The sequence below is a fragment of the Sapajus apella genome, unplaced genomic scaffold (assembly GCF_009761245.1).
Source record: "Sapajus apella isolate SASKATOON/1434 unplaced genomic scaffold, GSC_monkey_1.0 scaffold199, whole genome shotgun sequence".
Taxonomy (NCBI): domain Eukaryota; kingdom Metazoa; phylum Chordata; class Mammalia; order Primates; family Cebidae; genus Sapajus; species Sapajus apella.
Genome location: NW_022437139.1, coordinates 83,625 through 109,436, shown reverse-complemented (window position 1 = coordinate 109,436; position 25,812 = coordinate 83,625). Strand labels below are relative to the sequence as shown.

The window sequence follows — 25,812 nt, the reverse complement described above, 5'->3', positions numbered from 1 at the left end:
TTTTTTTGAGACGGAGTTTCGCTCTTGTTACCCAGGCTGGAGTGCAATGGCGCGATCTCGGCTCACCGCAACCTCCGCCTCCTGGGTTCAGGCAATTCTCCTGCCTCAGCCTCCTGAGTCGCTGGGACTACAGGCACGCGCCACCATGCCCAGCTCATGTTTTGTATTTTTAATAGAGACAGGGTTTCACCATGCTGACCAGGATGGTCTTGATCTCTTGACCTCGTGATCCACCCGCCTCGGCCTCCCAAAGTGCTGGGATTACAGGCTTGAGCCACCGCGCCCGGCCCAGGGTGACAATTCTTACAGTCGGCTGGCCGTGCACAGGAGAATCACAATCTCTTCAGCATGGTTGGCCCTGTTGACACTTTCTGTGCCACTGGAGGGATTTATATGATGTGTGAATGTTGTCATTCTCTTTGACTTTGGTACAAGTAAAAGACCTAGGACCTTATCCAATGTGGTAAGCCAAGCTATGAGAGTCAACATCTCTCTTCTTGGTTGCGTCCAGATATGAGTCATTGTAGCATCTGTATACCTATTTAGATCTGGGTGTATTTCACAATTCCACCTATGGGCAGAGACGATGCAGGAGAATCACATCACCTAGGTTCTGGGCCCAGTGACATAGTCAGGATAAATGAATTATAATTTTAAAAATAAATATAGTAAAATCACAGGCCGTATGCGGTGGCTCATGCCTGTAGTCTCAATACTTTGGGAGGCTGAGGCAGGTAAATCATCTGCAGTCAGGAGTCCAAGACCAGCCTGGCCAAGATGGTGAAAACCTGTCTCTACCAAAAATAGAAAATTAGTCAGGCATGGTAGCGTGTGCCGATAGTCCCAGCTACTCAGGACGCTGAGACAGGGGGAATCACTTGAACTTGGGAGGTAGAGGTTGTAGTGAGCCAAGACCACACCTTGCACTCCAGGCTGGGCAACAGAGCAAGACTTCACATTCTGAAATATAAATAAATAATTAATTAATAATATGCGGATGAGGCAGGGCGCAGTGGCTCAAGCCTGTAATCCCAGCACTTTGGGAGGCCAAGGTGGGTGGATCACGAGGTCAAGAGATCGAGACCATCCTGGTCAACAAGGTGAAACCCCGTCTCTACTAAAAATACAAAAAATTAGCTGGGCATGGTGGCATGTGCCTGTAATCTCAGCTACTCAGGAGGCTGAGGCAGGAGAATTGCCTGAACCCAGGAGGCAGAGGTTGCGGTGAGCCGAGATCGTGCCATTGCACTCCAGCCTGGGTAACAAGAGTGAAACTCCGTCTCAAAAAAAAAAAAAAAAAAAAATCCAGATGAAACTATTAGGTATCAGCATGTTCGAGTTGTTCAACTTACGTAATTCAAAAGTTTTAAATTGTTTTAAACTATTAAAAATAATGATTAAATATATAATTTATCTATATTTTTTCTTTTTCGGAGATGGGGTCTCGGTCTGTCACCCAGGCTGAAATGCAATGGCATGATCTTGGCTCAGTGCAACCTCCACCTCCCAGGTTCAAGCAATTCTCCTGCCTCAGCCTCCCAAGTAGCTGAGATTACAGACACACCCCACCACACTCAGCCAGTTTTTTTGTATTTTTAGTAGCGATGGGGTTTCACCATGTTGGCCAGACTGGTCTTGAACTTTTGACCACAGGCAATCTGCCCACCTCAAAGTGCTGGGATTACAGGCATGAGCCACCACACCTGGCCAATTTCTTTCTTTAGTTTTAAAATACTGTCATTATTTCTAGTTGACAACAGAAGAATTCAGATGTTGCTGCTGTAGAAAGTTGATATGTCACGCTTGACCGCACTTTACTTCCTGTCTTTCTATTTTACACAATCAAAGCAGCACAAGCAAAGCCAGAAATGCCACGCCTGGCTTGCAACACACCAGTGCCCTTCTAGTGAGAATATATGTGTGAGCATATTAGCTTGAAATTCTTGGCATTTTCAGTTGAAGTACAGACTTCTATATGGCAAATAATAAAGATAAGAATTTAACACAGCAATAAAATCAGAAAAGTATTCTAAAAATACCTTCTAATCAATTTTTTTTCCCACTGGATGACTGTGATAGGGTGGTTGCACCAGTGCGTCCATAAGTAACCCATACTCTGTGTTTCATCCTTTTTGGCCTATGACCATAATACTTTTATGATTTAAAAGAAAAAGGTTTTCAACTATGCACCATGGCTCACACCTGTAATTCTAGCACTTTCGGAGGCAGAGGTGGGTGGATGACCTGAGGTCAGGAGTTCAAGACCAGTTTGGCCAACATGGCAAACCCCATCTCTCCTAAAAATGCAAAAATTGGCTGTGTGTATTGGCTCATGCCTGTAATCCTAGCACTTTGGGAGGCTGAGACAGGCTGATTGCCTCAGCTAAAATGTTAGAGACTAGCCTGGGCAATAGGATGTAACCCTGTCTCTACTAAAATACGAAAAGCAGGCTAGGCACGGTGGCTCATGCCTGCAATCCCAGCACTTTGGGAAGTCAAGGCGGGTGGATCACGAGGTCAAGAGATCGAGACCATCCTGGTCAACACGGTGAAACCCCATCTCTACTAAAAATACAAAAAAATTAGCCAGGCATGATGGCACGCACCTGTGGTCCCAGCTACTCCGGAGGCTGAGGCGGAAGAATCGCTTGAACCCAGGAGGCGGAGGTTGCAGTGAGCTGAGACTGTACCACTGCACTCCAGCCTGGCGACAGAGCAAGACGCCGTCTCAAAAAAAAAAAAAAAAAAAAAAAACCTGGGCGTGGTTGCTCACACCTGTAATCCAAGCATTTTGGAGGACAAGGTGAGCGGATCACTTGAGGTTGGGAGTTCAAGACCAGCCTGACCAACATGGTGAAGCCCCGTCTTTAAAAAAAAAAAAAGCTACCGGGCATGGCAAGATGTGCCTGTAGTCCCAGCTACTTCAGAAGATGACACAGAAGAATCACTTCAACCCAGGAGGTGGAGGTTGCAATGAGCTGAGACCAAGCCATAACTGGCCTCTTTGAACACAGTAAACAAGTTTGTGAGCAAACTAATAGAAAATGTTTTAATCCAAAACCTGCCATGATCTCCAAGTTTTTCAGAGAAAATAACCCAGAAAGGCCAGGCGTGGTGGCTCACGCCTGTAATCTCAGCACTTTGGGAGGCCGAGGTGGGCAGATCACCTGAGGTCAGGAGTTCAAGACCAGCCTGGCCAACACGGTGAAACACTGTCTTTAAAAAAAAAAAAAAAAGAAAGAAAGAAAATAACCAAGAAGTTGGCTAGTCAGGTGACTAAAAATAGAAACTGTAGGGTTAGGAGTGGTGGCTCATGTCTGCAATTCCAACAGTTTTGGAGGCTAAGGCAGGCAGATCACAAGGTCAGGAGTTTGAGACCAGCCTGGCCAACATGGTGAAACCTGGTCTCCACAAAACACAAAATTTTGCCAGGTGTGGTGGCAGGTACCTGTAATCCCAGCTACTCAGGAGGCTGAGGCAGGAGAATCACTTGAACCTGGGAGGTGGAGGTTGCAGTCAGCAGTCACACAATTGCACTCCAGCTTAAGTGACAGAGCAAGACTCTGTCTCAAAAAAGAAAGAAAGAAAGAAGGAAGGAAAGAAAGGAAGGAAGGAAGGAAGAAACAGAAAGAAAGAAAGAAAACAATAGAAAGAAAGCAGAATTTCTCTTTAAATTCAGCAAGAATCAGGTTTGTAGACTGGAAAAAATGTCCTCTAACATGAAGAATCAATGTTATTTCTTCATCCACTTATATTTTCCATCTCTGACCTGAAGTTCCTAATGTCAACAGGAAGATTTATAGCTTGTTATGGAGTATCTGTTACATAGCAAGCACTGTCATGTGTGTCTGCTACATTTATATATAAAAACACCCTCAATACTTATAAGCATTCTTAGTGTTTACCTGAAAAAAATGGCTCAATAAACAATAAATTTAGTTACTTTAATTATAAAAAGTGAAAAGAACAACTGAAGAAAGGCAGACTTATAAAGGATTCTCCAATTAAAAGAACAAATGAAATGTTCTAACAAAATAAATTATAACTTGATACGCTATTTTGGAATTACTTCCAAACATTATTGTCTGCACTAATAAATTTTATAAAAGCATTTTAATCCCTGACAAATCCACATAATGAATGCCTCATAAAAAATTCTAAAAAACAAGAAAATTATGGGTCCAGACAATGCAACAGCATATCTACATGGGAGGATTCTGAACCATAAGTCATGTAAGATATTACAGTAATAAATTCAATACAAAGCAGAAAGTATACATTTGTTTTCAGCATTTTTGACGTTTTCAGTTGTCTAGTAAATTAGTTACCTTCTTATTATATTTTGAGATGGAGTCTCGCTCTTTCGCCCAGACTTGAGTGCAGTGGCATGATCTCAGTTCACTGCAACCTCCCCCTCTCAGGTTCAAGCAATTCTCCTGTCTCAGCTTCCTTAGGAGCTGGAACTACAGGTGCATGTCACCACGCCTGGCTAATTTTTGTATTTTTAGTAGAGATGGGGTTTCACCATGTTAGTCAGGCTGATCTCAAACTCCTAACCTCAGGTGATCCACCCGCTTCAGCCTCCCAAAATGATGGGATTACAGGTGCGAGCCACTGCACCCAGCCAATTAGTTACCTTCTTAAGATGATTTGTTTTGTTCCAATATTGATCTTCTCCTCTAAAAATAGGTACAAATTCATATTCACAAAAACATACATATTTACTTTATAATATTTTTACCCCTAAGGTTTAGAGTAATATATGTGTATATTTACCTCTATGTAAATAAAATTAAGAGTCTGTATGTGTTTGCAGGCAGAGGCCACATGTTTAAGAAAATATTAACAAATTTAGGCCGGGCGTAGTGGCTCACGCCTGTAATCCATGCACTTTGGAGGCCAAGGCGGGCGGATCACCTGAGGTCGGGAGTTCAAGACCAGCCTGACCAACATGGTGAAACCCCTTCTTTAATAAAATATATATATATATATAAACAAATTTAAAAATGTTTATTCAGAATTCAGAAAGATATTATTAACACTGCTAATTCTTATTATGACCATAAAATGACCCTGTAATTAATAACAATTTAATTGCACATTTCAAAATAATTAAATGTGTAGGTTTGTCATACAAAGGATAAATCCTGGAGTTGATGGATACATCACTTACCCTGTGATTATTACATATTATATGCCTGTATCAAAATATTCTATACGTGGCATAAATATATACACATACTATGCATCCACAACAATTTTTAAAAATAAGTTTATATGAATTTTTTTTTAACTTACAATAACAATATTCTTATTTGCAGCTTAAAGCCACTGGCAATGGAAATGTTAGCTCATAATGTTACCAAATGGCACACTGTTACCATTTTTTAACTACAAATCCTTACTATTTTTTTTTTTTTAGATGGAGTCTTGCTCTTTTTGTTCAGGCTGGAGTAAAATGGCATGATTTTAGCTCACTGCAATCTCCCCTTGGCTTCAAGATTCTCCTGCCTCAGGCTGCCAAGTAGCTAGCATTACGGGCATGCTCCACCACACCTGGCCAGTATTTGTCTTTTTAGTAGAGATAGGGTTTCCTTCTCCATGCTGGTCAGGTTGGTCTCAAACTCTTGACCTCAGGTGATCTGCCTGCTATGGCCTCCCAAAGTGCTGGGATTATAGGTGTGAGCTACCACACCCAGCCAACTATATTTTGAGTTAGGTAGATAAGTTAGCGGCATAATAAATGCTTCATTGAATGTATAATAAACACATGTTAAAAAAAGTTTTATTAAAAAACGAAGTTTACAAATAATCTAAAAATTTAAAAATGTACTGCATTTTATTACATAGAAATATCATTAGTAAAATAATATAACTGTGTGTGTGTGTATATATATACATATATATATACACATATATATATATATATATATTTTTTCTTTGAGACAAAGTCTCGTTCTTGTTGCCCAGGCTAGAGTGCAATGGCGTGATCTTGGCTCAATGAAACCTCTGCCTCCTGGCGTAAAACTATTTTCCTGACTTAGCCTGCAGAGTAGCCTTGTTTACAGGAATGTACCACCAAGCATGGCCAATTTTTGTATTTTTAGTAGAGACATTGTTTCACCATGTTGGTCATGTTGGTCTTGATTCTCAGCCTCAGGTGATCTGCCCACCTCAGCCCACCAAAGTGCTAGGATTACAGGCATGAGTCACTGCACCTGGCCATAAAATATGACTAATTTAATCAAATGTAACTAAAATTAAAAATGTTTTCTTTCATTATAATGCAGAATTACTCTGAACACTGTCTCATACAGCACTCAGTATTATACGTTAACTACAAAAGTCTCGCCAGTTTTATTTTCATCACGCATCTTACGTTTTAATGTTCTTATTATTTTTCTTTTTAACTTTTGAGATGGAAACTCACTTTGTTGCCCAGGCAGGAGTGTACAAAGAAATAGTGTACCTTTTTTTTTTTTTTGAGACGGAGTTTCACTCATGTTACCCAGGCTGGAGTGCAATGGCGTGATCTCGGCTCACCGCAACCTCCGCCTCCTGGGTTCAGGCAATTCTCCTGCCTCAGCCTCCTGAGTAGCTGGGATTACAGGCACGCACCACCATGCCCAGCTAATGTTTTGTATTTTTAGTAGAGATGGGGTTTCACCATGTTGACCAGGATGGTCTCGATCTCTTGACCTCGTGATCCACCCGCCTCGGCCTCCCACAGTGCTGGGATTACAGGCTTGAGCCACCGCGCCCGGCCACCCCACTCATTCTAATGTTCTTGTTCTTTAATTGAAAAGGTCACAAATAATGCCCCACAATTTTAAAAAAACTTATATCTTTGATGTAGCAACAACTGATCACATGCTTTCACATGTCAATAGAATAGCAATAAAAGAGAATGACGTAATTTTGAGAGTTGAATTACATCATTTTTGCTTTTCAAAAACCAGAAAATTTTTAAGCTAAAAAATATACTTTGAATGTAACTATAACATTGCAAAAAAATGTTCTACTTCTTTTAAAGTTATATACAAATAAATGTCCACCAAATTTAGATTTGGATTATTTTCGGTACTCAGCACTCTGATTTAGTGTAGTGTCTGAAGTGCCAGAACCTTAGATATTTCTTCTGTGAATCCTCTAATATTTATATAAACTTAAACTTGGATTAAATATCTTTATATCTACTGTATCTGCAAAATATATTTGAGTATGAATCCTCTGCTGCTTTTTTAGCTATAGTTTTTGAAAGAGATTTTCAAAATTTGTTACATGCGCAGGGTTTTTCTCATATATAAATTCTCTGAGGTTAAACAAAGTTAAAGCAACTGCTTCCGGGTTTTCCTCTAGCACAAAATGTCTACAATAAGATTTGTGATACAAGTAAAAGTACTACAACCCTCTTTATGTTTGTAATGTTTGTCTTCAAAAGGATTACTCTTTTTCACATTAAAGGCTTATATTTTCTGAATGCTCTTTTCACAGCAATTGCATAGATCATGCTTTTATTAAGTACTAACTTTCTAATATTAAGATGTGAGCAGATATTAATGGCTTTTCCACATCCTTTATATTTGTATATTTCTCTCTCTCTTTTTTTTTTTTTTTTTTACAAAGATGGGGTTTCACCATGATGCCCAGGCTGGTCTTGAACTCCTGACTTCAGGTGATCCACCCACCTTGGCCTCCCAAAGAGCTAGGATTACAGGCGTGAGGCACTGCGCCCGGCATTTGTATATTTTTCAACTACAAATGCTTTTCTATGCAATAAGGTGTGAGTATAAATTAAGTTTTGCCACATTGTTCATACTTGTAGTTTGTGGCAGTATGAATTATCTTACCTAAAATCAAGTGTGACAACCATTTAAAGACTTCATCACACTCTTCATTTCTAGAATTTCTCACAGGTACGATTCCTTTTATGCTTAAGTGTGAGGTGTTATCACAATTATTGTCACATGTTTCACGTTATTAGAGTTTTTCTCTAGTATAAATTTTCTTATGTTTAGTGAGATTTGTAAATGGGTTAAAGGCTTTGCCACATTCTTTTTTTTTTTTTTGTTTCTTTTTTGTATGTGAAACAGTTTTTCGTTTTTTTTACCCAGGCTGGAGTGCAATGGCGCAATCTCGGCTCACCGCAACCTCCGCCTCCTGGGTTCAGGCAATTCTCCTGCCTCAGCCTCCTGAGTAGCTGGGATTACAGGCACGTGCCACCATGCCCAGCTAATTTTTTGTATTTTTTTTTAGTAGAGACGGGGTTTCACCATGTTGACCAGGATGGTCTCGATCTCTTGACCTCGTGATCCACCCGCCTCGGCCTCCCAAAGTGCTGGGATTACAGGCTTGAGCCACCACACCCGGCGACATTCTTTACATTTGTAAGATTTCTCTTCAGTGTGAATTTCCTTATGTCTAGAAAGGTTGGATGATGGTAAAGCCTTTGCCACATTCTTCACATTCATAGGGTTTCTCTCCAGTATGAATTTTCTTATGTTTAGTAATGCTTGAGGACTGGTTAAAAGCTTTGCCACATTCTTTACATTTGTAGAGTTTCTCTCAAGTATGAATTATCTTATCAGTAGTAATGGTTGAGGATCTGTTAAAAATGTTGCCACATTCTTCACATTTTTAGGGTTTCTCTCTCGTATGAATTTTCTTATGTTTTTTTTTTTTTTTTTTTTTTTGAGATGGAGTTTCACTCACGTTACCCAGGCTGGAGTGCAATGGCGCGATCTCGGCTCACCGCAACCTCCGCCTCCTGGGTTCAGGCAATACTCCTGCCTCAGCCTCCTGAGTAGCTGGGATTACAGGCACGTTCCACCATGCCCAGCTGAGTTTTTGTATTTTTAGTAGAGACGGGGTTTCACCATGTTGACCAGGATGGTCTCGATCTCTTGACCTCGTGATCCACCCGCCTCGGCCTCCCAAAGTGCTAGGATTACAGGCTTGAGCCACCACGCCCAGGTTTTCTTATGTTTAATAAGGTGTGAGGACTGGTTAAAGGCTTTGCCACATTATAACGTCACATTTGTAACGTTTCTCTTCAGTATGAATTTTCTCATGTCTAGAAAGGCTTGAGTACTGGTTAAAAGCTTTTCCACATTCTTTACATTTGTGCGGCTTCTCTTTAGTATGCATTTTCTTATGTTTAGTAAGGTATGAGGAATTGTGAAAACTTTTGCCACATTCTTCACATTTGTAGGGTTTCTCTCCAGTATGAATTCTCTTATGGATAGTAAGTTCTGAGGATTGCTTAAAAGCTTTTCCACCTTCTTTACATTTTATGGCTTCTCTCCAGTATGAATTCTCTTATGTTTTGTAAGGCTAGTGGATAAGTTAAAACTTTTTTCACATTCTTCACATTTGTAGGGTTTCACTCCAGCATGAATTCTTTTATGGACAGTAAGTTTTGAGGAGCTGATAAAAGCTCTTCCACAGTCTTTACATTTGAAGGGCTTCTCTCCAGTATGAATTCTCTTATGTAAAGTAAAGTTTGTGGTTCAGTAAAAATTTTTGCCACATTCTTCACATTTGTAGGGTTGCTTTCCAGCATGAATTTTCTTTTTTTTTTTTTAATTTTTTAAAATTTTTTTATTTTTTATTTTTTTTTGAGACGGAGTTTCGCTCTTGTTACCCAGGCTGGAGTGCAATGGCGCGATCTCGGCTCACCGCAACCTCTGCCTCCTGCCTCAGCCTCCTGAGTAGCTGGGATAACAGGCACACGCCACCATGCCCAGCTGATTTTTTGTATTTTTAGTAGAGATGGGGTTTCACCATGTTGATCAGGATGGTCTCGATCTCTTTACCTTGTGATCCACCCGCCTCGGCCTCCCAAGGTGCTGGGATTACAGGCGTGAGCCACCACGCCCGGCCCAGCATGAATTTTCTTATGTTTACTAATGGTCGAAGGGTGGTTAGAATCTTTACCACATTCTTTACATTTGTAACATTTCTCTCCAGTATGAACTGTCTTATGTATAGTAAGGTGTAAAAAATGGTTAAAAGCTTTGCCACATTCTTCACATTTGTACGGTTTCTCTCCAGTATGAATTCTCTATGCATAATAAGGTTTGAGGTCTGGTTAAAGGCTTTGCCACATTCTTCACATAGGTAAGGTTTCTGTTCCACATGAATCATCTTATGTCTAGAAAGGCTGTAGTACTGGTAAAAAACTTTGCCACATTCTTCACAATCATGGGGTTTCTCTCCAGTATGAATTTTCTTATGTTTAGTAAGGCCTGAGGATCAGTGAAAAGCTTTGCCACATTCTTTATATTTGTAGGGTTTCTCTCCAGCATGAATTCTCTTATGGGTAGTAAGGGTTGAGGATTGGTTAAAAGTTTTGCCACAATTCTTCACATTTATAGGGTTTCTCTCCAGTATGAGTCTTCTTATGTATAATAAGGTTTGATGTTTGGTTAAAGGCTTTGCCACATTCTTCACATATGTAAGAATTCTCTCCAGTATGAATTCTCTTATGGGTAGTAAGGGTTGAGGATCGGTTGAAAGTTTTGCCACATTCTTCGCATTTGTAAGGCTTCTCTCCAGTGTGAATTTTCTTATGTTTAATTAAGTTTGAGGACTGGTTAAAGGCTTTGCCACATTCTTCACATTTGTTGGATTTCTCTTTCGTATGAATTCTCTTATGTTTAGTGAGGGTTGAAGACCTGTTAAAGGCTTTTCCACATCCTTCACATTTGTAGAAATGTACTCTAGTATAAATTCTGCTGTTAAGTACGAAATCATGCAAAATGATTTGCCAGATTCTCTATAATTGAAAGGTTTCTTTTTAGTATATCTTACCTTATGTCTGTTTGAATTTGAAAACTTATGAAAGACTTTCACGTATTTATCACATTGAAATACTTTGCTCTGGGTAGTTCTCAAACATTGGCTGAGTGCATTATCACCTCCTTTGTGGACTTCACACTCACACACACTTTTACAGCCTTTTGTTAATGGTAAGTTCTCATGTCTACATTTTCCATGTCTTTTCAGTGTCTCTTTTTGGAAAGAATCTTTCATATTTTTCCCTGGCCAATGGTCTTGGGCAAAAATGAGAAAACATAACTGAAATAAATAAAAACAACAAATTATTACACTTGCAAGACTTTGATGAAGATACTTTACAAATATAACCTATAAAATTAAGCAAACTACTTCAATAAGATGACATAGCAAAATATCATAGGTTCTAAATCCTTCGTAGACATATAAATGTTACAAAAACATACTGACTAAAATACATTTGTGGAAAATTTTTAAATGAATTAAGGGTGTAACATGCCCCAGCTGAGCACAATGCAAAGAGCCACATAGAAAAAAAAACCCAAAAGTTTGTTATATTTACCCAACATAGCTTTTTTTGCTGCCTAAAGTAATACAGTGCTTTTATAAGTAAATTACCAGGTTAGGCGTGGTGTCTTATGCCTAGAATCCCATCACTTTGGGATGTCGAAGTGGGTGGATCAGGAGGTCAGTAGTTCGAGACTATCCTGGCCAACATGGTGAAATCCCATCTCTACTATAAGTACAAAAATTAGCCAGGCCTGATGGTGTGCACTTGTAATCACAGCTACTTGGGAGGCTGAGGTAGGAGAATTGCTTCAACCTGGGAGGCAGAGGTTGCAGTGAGCTGAGATTGTACCACTGCACTTCAGCCTGGGTGAGAGAGCAATACTTTGTCTTGCAAAAAAACAAAAACAAAAAAACATAGAAATAAATTTCCAACTCCTAGTTTTTTTTTTTATTAAAGACAAGAAAAGTAGTGGCACAAGTATCTTTATTTCTGATTTCTAGGGAGCTTTGCAGATATTGGCTGCTTTATTTCATGAAATATAGTGCTGAAAGAAATGGTATACTTTGGAATGACAGTTTGAGTCTGCTGAGATCAAAGGTAAATGTTACAGCAGCAAAGAGACTGCACGGTACTGCAAGCAGAAAACACCTGTAGCAAATGAGGGACATGAACAAATGCCTTTAGCTAAAAAAAACTAAGAAATTTCAGACAAGACACATCCTAAGAACATGTTTGAGAAATTCTTACAATATCTATCCAACGCTATTGATTTCAGGCTATGCCAGGACAAAGCTACATTACAAAAGTAATTTGTAGGTAATTTGTTTCGAATGTCCAAATTCCAATAAAAGATTATAATATATACCAAATATTAGGGCAACATAGCCCCATTCGAAATATTTTTAAAATTTCGGAAATCAACAAGTAAAAATAAACATATACAAATTAGTTTTTAAAATTTAAAATAGCCGGGCACGGTGGCACATGCCTGTAGTCCCAGCTACTCAGGAGGCTGAGGTGGGAGGATCACTTGAGCCCAGGACTTCTGTGCTATAGTGCGCTATGCCGATCAGGTGTCTGCACTAAGTTCAGCATCAATATGGTGACCTCCCAGGAGTGGGGGACCACCAGGTTGCCTAAGGAGGGGTGAACAGGCCCAGTTTGGAAAGGGAGCAGGTCAAAACTCCCATGCTGATCAGTAGTGGGATTGCACCTGTGAGTAGCCACTGCACTCCAGCCTGGGCAACATAGCGAGACCCCATCTCTAAAATAAATAAATAAATAAAAATTTAAAAAAAAACAAATTTAAAATACATTGAATAATAATGAGAAAAATAGAAACAAAGATAACTATTAAAAATCAGAAGAATGAGGATAACCACAAAAATATTAACAATAACAGGGCCAGGCGTGGTGGCTCACGCCTGTAATCCCAGCACTTTGGGAGGCCAAGGCAGGTGGATCACGAGGTCAAGAGATCAAGACCATCCTGGTCAACATGGTGAAACCCCGTCTCTACTAAAAATACAAAACATTAGCTGGGCATGGTGGCCCGTGCCTGAAATCCCAGCTACTCAGGAGGCTGAGGCAGGAGAATCGCCAGAACCCAGGAGGCGGAGGTTGCAGTGAGCCGAGATCGCGCCATTGCACTCCAGCCTGGGTAACAAGAGCGAAACTCCGTCTCAAAAAAAACAATAATATTAAAAATAATAGGCCGGGCACGGTGGCTCAAGCCTGTAATCCCAGCACTTTGGGAGGCCGAGGTGGGTGGATCACAAGGTCAAGAGATCGAGACCATCCTGGTCAACATGGTGAAACCCCGTCTCTACTAAAAATACAAAAAATCAGCTGGGCATGGTGGTGCGTGCCTGTAATCCCAGTCTCCACAAAAAACTAAACAAAACAAAATAAAATAAAATAAAATAAGAATTTTATACAAAAACATTAGCTGGGCATGGTGGCGCGTGCCTGTAATCCCAGCTACTCAGGAGGCTGAGGCAGGAGAATTGCCTGAACCCAGGAGGCGGAGGTTGCGGTGAGCCGAGATCGCGCCATTGCACTCCAGCCTGGGTAACAAGAGTGAAACTCCGTCTCAAAAAAAAATAATAATAATAATAATAAAAATTTAAAAAAATAACAAAAAAAGAAATTGTGGAGGTGAGAAACACACAAAATAATTAAGGAAAATGATGTACAAATGAAGAAGCTCAACAAACAAACCAGAATACACCAAAGATGTTTGTAACAAACACATACATAAGTGCAATTTTAAAAGTCACAAACAAGTAGGCAATCCTGAAAGCTGCAAGATAAAAGTGATGTGTTAATTTTAAGTATAGTCTTAGAAGATAACTAATAAACATGTCATGAAAATTTTGCAAGCCAGAAGGGAACTGTGAGATACTGTAAAAGTACGGGAAAAAAAAAAACAAAAACAGCTGTCAAGTGAGAATACCATTAGCAAAACTGTCCTGCCAACTAAAAATAATCTTCAAAATAACTACATGTTAAAAAAAAAAAGGACATTGGCACTGCATAGGCCCTATCTTTCAGATTGGTAGATCATGAGGTCAGGAGATTGAGACTATCCTGGCTAACATGGTGAAACCCCATCCCTACTAAACATACAAAAATATAAGCTGGGCGTGGTGGCACACGCCTGTAGTCCCAGCTACTCAGGAGGCTGAGGCAGGAGAATTGCTTGAACCCAGGAGGTGAAGGTTGCAGTGAGCCGAGATTATGTCACTGCACTGCAGCCTGGGTAACAGAGCCAGATGCCATCTCAAAGACAAAAAATACATAACTTTCTTGGAAAGATATGCACATACAGCAAAACACAATTCCTTAGCATTATCACAGTGGTGCAGAAAACATTTATACTCATTCTCTAAAACTTGAAACATAAAAGCACAGAAATTATTATACACACCCGTTAATGTATATACAACATAAAAAGATAGAATTAGCAACATCAGTAAGAAAGTTGAGGGCAGATGTAGTGAGAAAGAATTTTGTACACAACTGAAGTTCATTTTTTACCAGAATTAAATATACTGCTGCATCTTTTAGAGATTTTATATAATCCCCAAGGTACTACAAAAAAACGGTATACATATATGAATCAAAATTATAAAAAGTGAAAGCATATAAGTACAAAAGTAAAGAAGACACAAAGAAGGAAAGAGAAAAATAGTAACAAAGAAACAAGAATCAAATAAAACAATAAAATAACATTCTTTCAAATAACAATAAGATAACAGTCTTTCTCTTTCAGAAAATTAAATATATGTAAAATTAACTTTTTAATTAGAAGACATACTTTTAATAAAAGGATTTATAAAAAAAATTTTAAACTAAGATTCAGCTTGCCTTTCTACAAGAGTGAGTTGAGATCTAATGATAAAGAAAGACTGAAAGTGGTAAGATAGAAGCAGACATCCCATGCAAAATTCACAAATGAGAGCAGAAGAGGTCAAAATAATATTACACAAGCTACACCTTAAGTCAGAACTGTCATATTTTATAAGACGTGTTTTAAAGTCAAAACTCAGAAAGACAAAGAAGGACATTAAACAATAATAGACTCATTCACTGGGAACCTACAACAAATTTCTATATACATTTGTTGTGTTCATGTGTGTCTGTGTGTGTATGTGTGCGTGTATCTCACACTAAGTTTCCAAATATGTAAAGCCAAGATTGACAGAATTAATGAAACACACAGAGTGCAATAATATTATAATAGAATATTTGAGTATCCCACTTTCTGGAATAAAAATAAAACAAGACAGAATATTAGAAGGAAACAGATAACTTTAAGGCAACATAAAACAATTATTTCTGGCCAGGTGTGGTGGCTCATTACTATAATCCCAGCATTTGGGGAGGCCAATGTGGGCGGATTATGAGGTCAGGAGTTTGAGACCAGACTGACCAAGGTTGTGGAATCCCGACTCTACTAAAAATACAAAAATTAGCTGGGCATGGTGGCGTGTGCCTGCAATCTCAGCTGCTCAGGAGGATGAGGTAAGAGAATTACTTGAACCTGGGAGGCAGATGCTGCAGTGAGCTGAGATCGAGCCACCGCACTCCATACTGGGAAACAAGAGAAAAACACCATCTCAAAAAAAAAAAAAATTGATTATACACTGTAGCCAAAAAGATAAGGCAAAGTAGCTAACGTCTGTAATCCCAGCACTTTGGGAGGCTGAGGCAGGTGGGTCACAAGGTCAGGAGCTTGAGACCACCCTAGCCAACATAGTGAAACCCCATCTCTACTAAAAATACAACAAATTAGCCAGGCGTGGTGGTGGACACCTATAATCCCAGCCACTTAAGGGGCTGATGCAACAGAATTGCTTGAACCGGGGAGGCAGAAATTGCAGTGAGCCAAGATCACGTCATTGCACTCCAGGATGGGTGAAACTGTGATAATCCACCTCAAACAAACAAACAAAACATAAAAGCTACAATAACAAAACGAATGTAGTACAGGTACTTACAGAAAGACAGATAAGACATAAACAGATGAAAGAATGCAGGCAGAGTACAGAAATGAACTCTTCTGTATATGATTAAATGATCTTCCATAAAGTTGCCATGAGCACACAATAGAAACAAAGATCTCTTCAACGCATAATGTTCAAAACTAAATATCAGCATGGATAAAATGAAGTTAGATTATTTCCTTGAACCACATATGAAAAATATTTTAAATAAAATATAGAGCCATAAAAATAAAGAGGCCAGGTGCGGTGGCTCACGCTTGTAATCTCAACACTTTAGGGGGCTGAGGAGGGTGGATCACCTGAGGTCACGAGTTCAAGACCAGTCTAACCAGCATGGAGAAACTCTGTGTCTACAAAAAAATATAAAATTAGCCAATTGTGGTGGTGAATGCCTGCAATTACAGCTACTCAGGTAGCTGAGGAAAGAGAATCACTTGAACCTGGAGGCAAAGGTTGCGGTTGGCCGAGATTGTGCCATTGCCCTACAGCCTAGGAAACGAGAGAAAAACTCCATCTCGAAATAAATAAATAAATAAATAAAACAATAATAATACAGGGGGAATGACATCACATTGGACTTGGCATCATTTTCCTAGATATGACATTAAATGCGTGAGCAACAAAGAAAAAAACAGTACAATTTAACTGCAGTATACTCCAAAGTTTCTGCACATCAAAGAAAACATTCAATGAAGGGATAATGCCTTGTAGAAAATGAGTAAAAATATTTGCAAATCACGTGTCACAGAGCTTAAAATTGAGAGTACATAAACAACTTGTAAAACTGAACAATAAAATTGAATGTTATTCAGAAAGGAAGAAATAATTGAACTAAATTTCCCTCAAAAAGAACACAAAAATGAAAAAAAGCATTTGAAAGAAAACGCAGCCGGGCATGATGGCTCAGGCCTGTAATTCCAGCACTTCGTGAAGCTGAGACGGGTGGATCACTTAATGTTAGGAGTTCAAGACCAGCCTAGCCAACATGGTGAAACCACGTCTCTACTAAAAATACAAAAATTAGCTGCGTGTGTCGGCGTATGCCTATAAGCCCAGCAACTCAGGAGACTGAGGCAGGGGAATTGCTTGAACCTAGGAGGTGGAGGTTGCAGTGAGCCAAGATCACACCACTGCACTCCAGCCTGGCTACAGAGCTAGACACTGTCTGGGGGCAGGATAGGGAGGGAGAGGAAGAAAACACATAATTACTAATTTGTTCAGAAACGCATACAAATCACAATGAAAAACAAAATCATCTCACATTCATTAGAATGGCCACCATAAAATAACAACAACAAAAACAAAACCACCATGCAATAAAAATGAAACCCATGTTGATTGTTGGTGGAAAATAAGGATGCAGCCATTACTTTAAAATGTTATAAATGTTCCTTACATAATTAAAACTGGAATCATGGCTGGGCGCGGTAGCTCAAGCCTGTAATCCCAGCACTTTGGGAGGCCGAGGTGGGTGGATCACGAGGTCAAGAGATCGAGACCATCCTGGTCAACATGGTGAAACCCCGTCTCTACCAAAAATACAAAAAATTAGCTGGGCATGGTGGTGTGTGCCTGTAATCCCAGCTACTCAGGAGGCTGAGGCAGGAGAATTGCCTGAACCCAGGAGGCGGAGGTTGCGGTGAGCCGAGATCACGCCATTGCACTCCAGTCTGGGTAACATGAGTGAAACTCCGTCTCAAAAAAAAAAAAAAAAAAAAACTGGAATCATCAAACACAGCAATCACATTTATGAATGTATATCCAAAGTACTCAACAGAGAATTTGGAAGACATATTCGAGCATCCATGTTTATTGTACCAGTATTCATGTAAGCCAAAAAACTGAAGCAACCCAGATTTCCCTTGATTTATAAACACATCAAAACATGTAACATATATATACAATGAAATACTTTCTCAGACTTAAAACAGATTATCTTGTAACAATTTAAGATAACATTTCCGAATACTAAGTTACTGGAAATAAGCCAGAAATAAAAATGATAAGTACTATATTATTCCACTTATATGAGATATATTAAGTGGTCACACGCATAAAAACAGAAAGTTGAAGGGTGTTTGTCAAGGGCTGCAGAGAGGGTAAAATGGGTTGTTGTTACTTAATGGGTATTGAGTTTCAGTTTTACAAGATGTAAAATTTCTAGAAGCCTTTTGCGTAACAATGTGAATATACTTAACATGCCTGGAATATAGAGCTTTCGTTTTGAGACAGGGTCTCACTATGTCACCAAAGCTGGAGTGCAGTAGCACAATTATGGTTGACTGTAGCCTGAAATTCCCAGGCTCCAGTAATCCTCTTTCTTCAGTCTCCCAAACAGCTGGGACCACATGTATACACCAAAATGCCAGGCTTTTTAAAATAATTTTTCTTGTAGAAAAGGAATCTCCATATGTTGCCCAGACTGATCTCAAACTTTTTGGTTCAAGTGATCCTCCTCTCGTGGCCTCCCAAAATCTCTGGGGTTATAGATGTGAGCCACAACCATGTCTGACCCTGAAATGTACACTTCGATAGATTTAAGATGGCAAATTTTATATTATGTGTTTTTAAAACAATTTTTTCAAAGAAAAAATCTGAAAAAATATAGAATTATATATCTTTTCAGAAATTACCTTCAAATCACAAAAGCATTTTTTTCACACAAAGGAAATATATATTCATTATTAAACACATGGTGAAAATAAGACTATTTTCATAACTACTCATTTAAACAAGATGAAACAACTATTGAAAATCAGCTAAGAGGTCGGGCACAGTGGCTCAAGCCTGTAGCCCCAGCACTTTGAGAGGCTGAGGCAGGAGAACTGCTTAAACCCTGGAGGCAGAGATTGCAATCAGCCGAGATCATGCCATTGCACTCCAGATTTGGCAACAATAGCAAAACTCCACCTCAAAAAAAAAAAAAAAAAAAAGAAACTCAGCTTAGAAAAAATATAAGGCTGGGTATGGTGGCTCACGCCTGTAATCCCAACACTTTGGAGGAACGAGGCGAGTGGATCACGAGGTCAGGAGTTCGAGACCAGCCTGGCCAACATTGTGAAACCCCATCTCTAGTAATAACACAAAAATTAGCTAGGTGCGGTGGTATGCACCTGTAGTCCCAGCTACTGGGCAGGCTGAGGCAGGAGAATTACTTGAACCTGGGAGACAGGTTGCACTGAGCTGAGATCATGCCACTGCACTCCAGTTTGGGCGACAGGGCAAGACTGCATCACAACAACAACAAAAAAAGAAAGAATACATGCAGGATAAGCCAAAACCAAAATTGGGGTCATATTTATAGATTAACACACGCATATATAATCAGATTGTTATAGATATATGTGGCTCACACCTGTAATCCCAGCACTTTGGGAGGTCAACATGGGCAGATCACGAATTCAGGAGGTCGAGACCAGCCTGGCCAATACGGTGAAACTCCATCTCCGTTAAAAATACAAAAATTAGCCAGGCGTGGTGGTGCGCATCTGTAGTCCCAGCTACTCCCGAGGCTAAGGCAGAAGAATCACTTGAACCTGAGAGGCACAAGTTGCAGTGAGTCAAGATTGTGCCACTACACTCCAGCCTGGGTGACAGACTGTCTCAAAATAAAAAAAAAAAAACGGAACTTACACTAAGAAAACACACTAATATGGAATTGCAAGACAGTAATAACAAATATTTATTCATAAACTCTGGTTTGCAATATTAATGTACCATTAAGAGAGAATGTGGCCGGGCGCGGTGGCTCAAGCCGGTAATCCCAGCACTTTGGGAGGCCGAATCGGGTGGATCACGAGGTCAAGAGATCGAGACCATCCTGGTCAACATGGTGAAATCCCGTCTCTACTAAAACTACAAAACATTAGCTGGGCATGGTGGTGCATGCCTGTAATCCCAGCTACTCAGGAGGCTGAGGCAGGAGAATTGCCTGAACCCAGGAGGCGGAGGTTGCGGTGAGCCGAGATCGCGCCATTGCACTCCAGCCTGGGTAACAAGAGCGAGACTCCGTCTCAAAAAAAAAAAAAAAACAGAGAATGTGTCGCTGCTGCTGGTAGAGATGGTAGAGCAGCAGCGAGGTTCCGGCCCAGGAGGGTGGGGTGCTTCCTGCAGCCCTCACCTCTCCGGTCTCTGCTGATGAAATGGTCTCTGAGTGGCAGTGCCCAGGTCCCAGGTGCCATATTTACTGCAGCAGTGGGACCTCCATGTCCACTCCCCCAGCTCAGAGCCTTTCTCTTTTTTCCCCAACCAGGCTTCTGATGGCTGGCTTTCCCCCACCATCTCTCTCTCTCAGAGTATATTTTACTAAAGATTAGCTGATGCTTCCCAAGGGTCCCCTTGGCTGGGAGGTCGAGAATAGGGAAGGGGCTTGTAGCCCACTTCCTACCCTCCATGCCTGCTGTCCTACTCACACCTACCCACTGGCCACTCATCCCAGCACAGCCCCTCTCTATTCCTCCCCACCTGTGGAGACTATTCTAATAAACATCACATGCCACTGGGAAAAAAAAAAAAAGTTTAAGAAAAAAATTTGTTAAACTTTTAGAAGTTTAACAAATCCCTCCTTGGATCTCAAAGCCCTCTTAAAGGCCCTTCTTTTGGAGATGGGGTCTTGCTACAGAACCCAGGCTAGTCTAGTTTTTTGTTATTGAGATGGAGTCTCACTCTGTCACACAGGTGTTAGTGCAGTGGCATGATCTTGGCTCAATGTCATCTCCTCCTGGGTTCAAGTGATTATTGTGCCTCAGCCTCTGAAGTAGCCAGAGTTGCAAGCACACATCACCACACGTGGCTAATTTTTGGATTTTTAGTAAAGACATGGTTTTGCCACGTTGGATAAACTGTTTTTGAACTCAACCTTCTAGAGTGCTGGAATTACAGACATGAACCATGACATCTGGCCCAGGCTGGTCTTGAAATCCTGTCCTGAAGCAATTCTTCAACCTCAGTGTGCCATGTCCCTGTCATTACAGGGGTGAGCCATGATCCCTGGCTCTGTCATAAAGGCATTTTTGACCTGGATAGCTGACAAATTTTCTGGCTGTTGGGGCATAAGAAAGTAGAACACTTTTATTTTTCCATGTTGCTGATGTTACTCTCCCTATACATTTTTGCTTTCTATTTTCCATTTCAAACTTGTCTGTAATTTTAGAATAAGATATTTCAAACAATATGCTAGAATTCATGTTATGCCTGAAGTAAATTAGATTATTACTCCATGTTTACTAAAACAGTAAAATCTGATTTTTTTCACCCTCCATTTGCCATTCCCCTCCCACCTTCTTTCTAATCTTGTTTGCTCCTCCCTAGGAAAGAACGCCCTGGTCTGCCTAACTTTACAAGCCATAAAGATCTTATAGTTGGTACTTCCTCTTGTTGCAATATTTTTTGGAATTCAATTTCTTTTTAACATAAGTCTTTGTATTATTTTATAAAGTCTAGAAAGTGCCTCAATACAATAACAACTTCATCATCAGTAAGATGCACCCAGTTTCCTTTCATCTTAACCTTAACTGCATTTGCCTGACGGTCCCCAGCATTTCAGGCTCTTTAGCTTCTCTTAGGATAAAGGCTTCTTCCAAGGCTGGGGTGAGCAGGCTGGGATATCTGCAGGGTAGGCTCCCCAGAATGAACTAACTGGGACTTAAATAATCTTTTCATTGTAGGTTTTTTGTTTGTTTGTTTTTCTTTTGAGATGGAGTTTCACTCGTGTTACCCGGGCTGGAGTGCAATGGCGCGATCTCGACTCACCGCAACCTCCGCCTCTGGGGTTCAAGCAATTCTCCTGCCTCAACCTCCAGAGTAGCTGGGACTACAGGCGTGTGCCACCATGCCCAGCTAATTTTTGTATTTTTAGTAGAGACGGGATTTCACCATGTTGACCAGGATGGTCTCAATCTCTTGACCTCGTGATCCATCCGCTTTGGCCTCCTTAAGTGCTGGGATTATAATCATTGTAGGTTTAATATTAGCCGTAGCTTGGTGTCACTGGGCTTTACCTTTAATTTTCATGTCAGATTTATTCCCTTGGTTTTTGAAACTATTTGAAAAATCCAGCGAAATCATTCAAACACACTGTTCATATAAAAAGAGAAATTTTTATGGTGTTTACATTTTATACCTCAATTAGAAAAGCAAAACCATCTATTTCTTTCTGAAAATAGAAGCATTATTTATTATTTCTTTTTTTTTTTTTTAATTATATAAAGATGGGGTTTCACCATGATGGCCAGGCTGGTCTTGAACTCCTGGCCTCAGGTCATCCACCCACCTCAGCCTCCCAAAGTGCTAGGATTACATGTGTGAGCCACCGCGCCTCGCCTTATTTTTTACTTCTATAAAAATTATGTAGTAAACAATTAGTCAGGTGGAAACACTCCTAAGAGGTATCAAGTGTCATAAAATTTAGCATGAAACTCAAAAATCAAGATAACAGGATATGGGACAGAAATATTCACTGTCACCACTTTATCTTACAAAAAGAAAAACTGCTGTTTTCATGAATCTATGTAACTCACCAATTATCTAACACAATTTTGGTGGAAATGTATTTATTTTCTACAGACAAAATGGAAGAGAATTTTTTTTTTTTTTAAAGACGGGGTTTCACCATGTTGGTCAGGCTGGTCTTGAACTCCTGACCTCAGGTGATCTGCCTGCCTTGGCCTCCAAAGTGCTTGGATTACAGGGGCGAGCCACCACACCTGGCCTTGAAGATATCTTTTTTCTAATTTTTCCTTGTTAGCATTCTAAAAGCTAAGACTTGGAATTCTGTTTAAAATCACCCAGCCATAAGCACATCTGAGAAAATGTTTAAAGTCACTCTGACAAAGAAAAGGCAAAAGAGAATTCTTTTTTTTTTTTTGTAACCCCGACCCCAAAAGAGAATTCTTAACAAATGGAATATATGATTAGATTTTAATTGTTTTCTAAAACCCACTTCTTTTATGCACTGTGCTAATATTTTTATGCCTTTTAAATTTTACTAATTAAATGCAATTTACAGTTACAAGAAACTAAAGTCAAAATAAGTGAAAAAAAATGTTTTCAAGGTGACAAACCCACAGGGTGACAGTGCTGATTAGAAAACACATGTGTCTGACCTATATGTCAAGTCAGGCCATTCAATCACTTGAAAGATTCTCCCACCCCCTCCTGCTCACTAAAGTTCTCAATGACCAACCTCTCAAGAGACACTGCAATTACACCGCAGTGACTGCTCTAAGTTCCTTTTACTTTGCAAGTTCTTGCGCCACCTCACTGGGGTGACTTTATTTTTCTGTCTTATGAGATACTATTTTTTCTTTCACAAATCATAGAGACTCCAGCAGGCAAAAATTATTTCTGTGTTTTTCTTTTAATACCAGCATCTGTTTGACTGACCAGCAATGTGTCTCCAAGAAATAGAAGCTGGATTGGGTGAAGTCAATCTTAATGTCTCAAAGAGCTAGCTTTTCTAAGAAAGAGTACACCAGGAGATTGTGCTCAGTCCCAGGGTATCTACCTGCTTTCTTGAGAGGATATACTTTATACCTCAGGTTGTCTATGAGAGACAATGCCCCAGGAGCTGATATTCATGAGACACTCTAGCCAACACAGCCACCATGGTGGGCATCTTGGTTTATCCTCAGACAGTACTGAAACCCAGGACCAGGAAAAAACTGAAGAGTGGCTAATGACACATCACCCCATCAAGTTACCAAATGGAAACCTTGACCCAACAACATTCTGATAAGAGCTCTGTGCCTAGGGAAGATAAAAGAAATAGGCGCAGAGATTTTTTTTACAATATAGTGTCAGGGATTACTATTTGCTTTCTTCTCATGAGAAATACTGACTAACAGAAGACAATTTAAAAAATAGTGCAGTCCAATGCTTTGGTAAAAAATTCTTAATTGAAATACAACCAAAGGTACAATAAAGGACAAATAGTTGATAATGTGTATTAGTGAGGGGAAGTTGGCATTTGGAAATGTCAATGACACTAGAAATTTAGTATTTTACTGAAAATCATAGTTAAGGCTGGAAGAACAAGGACTTGAGACCCTGCTTGGTGCACATATGAAAAATGTCGGGGAAAAGAAGTCCCCTGTGGACTGTGAAAATAATTCAATGGCAGGCAATTAGACTGAGGTGGCTCTAGCCCCTGGAGTCCTCCTTTTTAAAAAAATCTAACTAAAATGCATTTTTTTGGTAAATTATACTATATCAGAGAAAACAAAATTTGGGCTTAACCAACTATAAACTGCCAATTAAACTCCGATTATATAACTAGAAAATTGTCAACATGATAGTATGAATCAAGAGACTAGGTAACTGTACCTATCCAATTACTAAATTTTTCTTCGTGCACCTTATGAAAGTCTGTTATTCAAGCTTCTCCCATAGACCACAAACTACAAACCATAGGTGAGTGCTCTACAATACTTGAATCACTTTATGATTAAGTGCTTTAATATTATTCTGTGACTTCCATACTTTTTTTTTTTTTTTTTGAGACAGAGTTTTACTCTTGTTGCCCTCGCTGGAGTGCAATGGCGGGACGTCGGCTCACTGCAACCTCCGCCTCCTGAGTTCAAGGGACTCTCCTGTCTCGGCCTCCTGAGGAGCTAGGATTACTCGCGCGCACCACCACGTCTGGCTAATTTTTGTATTTTTTTGATAAAGATGGAGTTTCACCATGTTGGCCAGGATGGTCTGGAACACCTGACCTCAGATGATCCACCCGCATCGGCCTCCCAAAGTGCTAGGATTACTGGCGTGAGCCACGAAGCCCAGCCCCCATAGATTTTTTATAGAAAAAGAAAAAAGAAACTGGAAACCCCACAGACCAAGAAGAACTGGGAACCCCAAAGACCAAAGCTCTTCCCATTCATTAATCCACACCTCCAGTCAGGATTCTCCCCTGACCACCTTCCCGAGGTATCTGCACAATCTGAGAGAGACAGGGCACTGCGGTGCAGAGCTGCCCAGAGGGGGCTCCAGACCAGGGCACGGTCACTGTGCAGGGAAGAGACAGAACTCCGGGGACTGGATGTCTGCGCAGCCGCCATCCTATGGCTGAAGGGGACTGAGACCGATCTGCCGATCTGGGCAATAAGAACTCGGGGCACAAACTGTGGAGCTGCCTGTGGAAAGGCCGGAGTCCGACCACAGCCGCTTCCCACCGGTTTCTACCATCCCCTACCCATCTGGGGATGTCGACAAGGCACTCTCACCATTTCTAGGCTTCCAGGGGATCCCGACGTCTTAGCTGTGGACCTCCCAATACCTGCAGGTCAAAGGGCCGCCACGTCTGGGCCTTTAGGAGCAAAAGACACAGAGAATTGAGGGCAAGACTTGAAACTCTGGCTGCAGAGAGAGAGAAAAGACCCGCCACTTCCGGGAAGCCGCCTTTCCCGCTCCAGCTGCGTGCCTGATTGGACGGTTTCCAGCCAAGCCTCCCTGATTGGATAACATTCAAGGCACAGTCTTTTCAGGCCCTGAGTGACAGAAAATGTGCTCAGATGCCGGCTGGACTGAATGAAGAAAGAGTGACCAGTTCATCCAGCTTTCCACACAGTTGTTGCTGCCTATTGTGGTGCCTCCTCAGATTAGGGGCTCCCAGCCATCTCTAACCTCTGCCCTCTCCGCTCTTGGAATTGTACCCCCAAGGTGCTCTCTGCCTTCTCCAAGGAGGCAGCCACAGAATCCTGAGGTGAATGTGCCCTAACCTGTTCCTCTGTGCCCAGGCCTTATGCATTCGCTGACTGACTCAGCCCCCGTGCTTCTGGGGGCCTTTCCTACCCCCATCAGCATCAATAAAACTTCCTGTCTCCTGTCCACCTCCTCCGTGCCAGGAAGCTATTTCCAAAGAACCTACCATGATGAAAAATTTATATTGGATTCAGAAAAACTCTTATTCCCATAAAGAAAACCTTCAATTGAATCAGGAGACAGAAGCCATAAAGGAAGAACTTTTTTTTTTTTTTTTTTTTTTTTTTTTTTTTTTTTTTT

The 25,812-nt window shown here is 40.5% G+C and overlaps 2 long non-coding RNA genes across 4 annotated transcripts in view; one reads left to right on the top strand and one right to left on the bottom strand.

Annotated features, from left to right (window-relative positions):
- The window catches only part of LOC116543885, a 373,403-nt gene that overhangs the window by 272,807 nt on the left and 74,784 nt on the right, over positions 1-25,812 (top strand). The window lies entirely within an intron of this gene.
- LOC116543890 lies at positions 8,975-10,494 on the bottom strand. Of its 3 annotated transcripts, none has more exons than XR_004265746.1 (3): positions 10,275-10,494; positions 9,186-9,278; positions 8,975-9,013 (listed from the first exon to the last, which is right to left on the bottom strand). It is a non-coding gene; the product is annotated as an uncharacterized LOC116543890 (long non-coding RNA). The 3 variants fall into 3 exon arrangements; XR_004265745.1 differs by lacking the exon at positions 10,275-10,494 and adding an exon at positions 9,362-9,436 and having other exon boundaries at positions 8,989-9,101; XR_004265744.1 differs by lacking the exon at positions 8,975-9,013 and adding an exon at positions 9,020-9,101.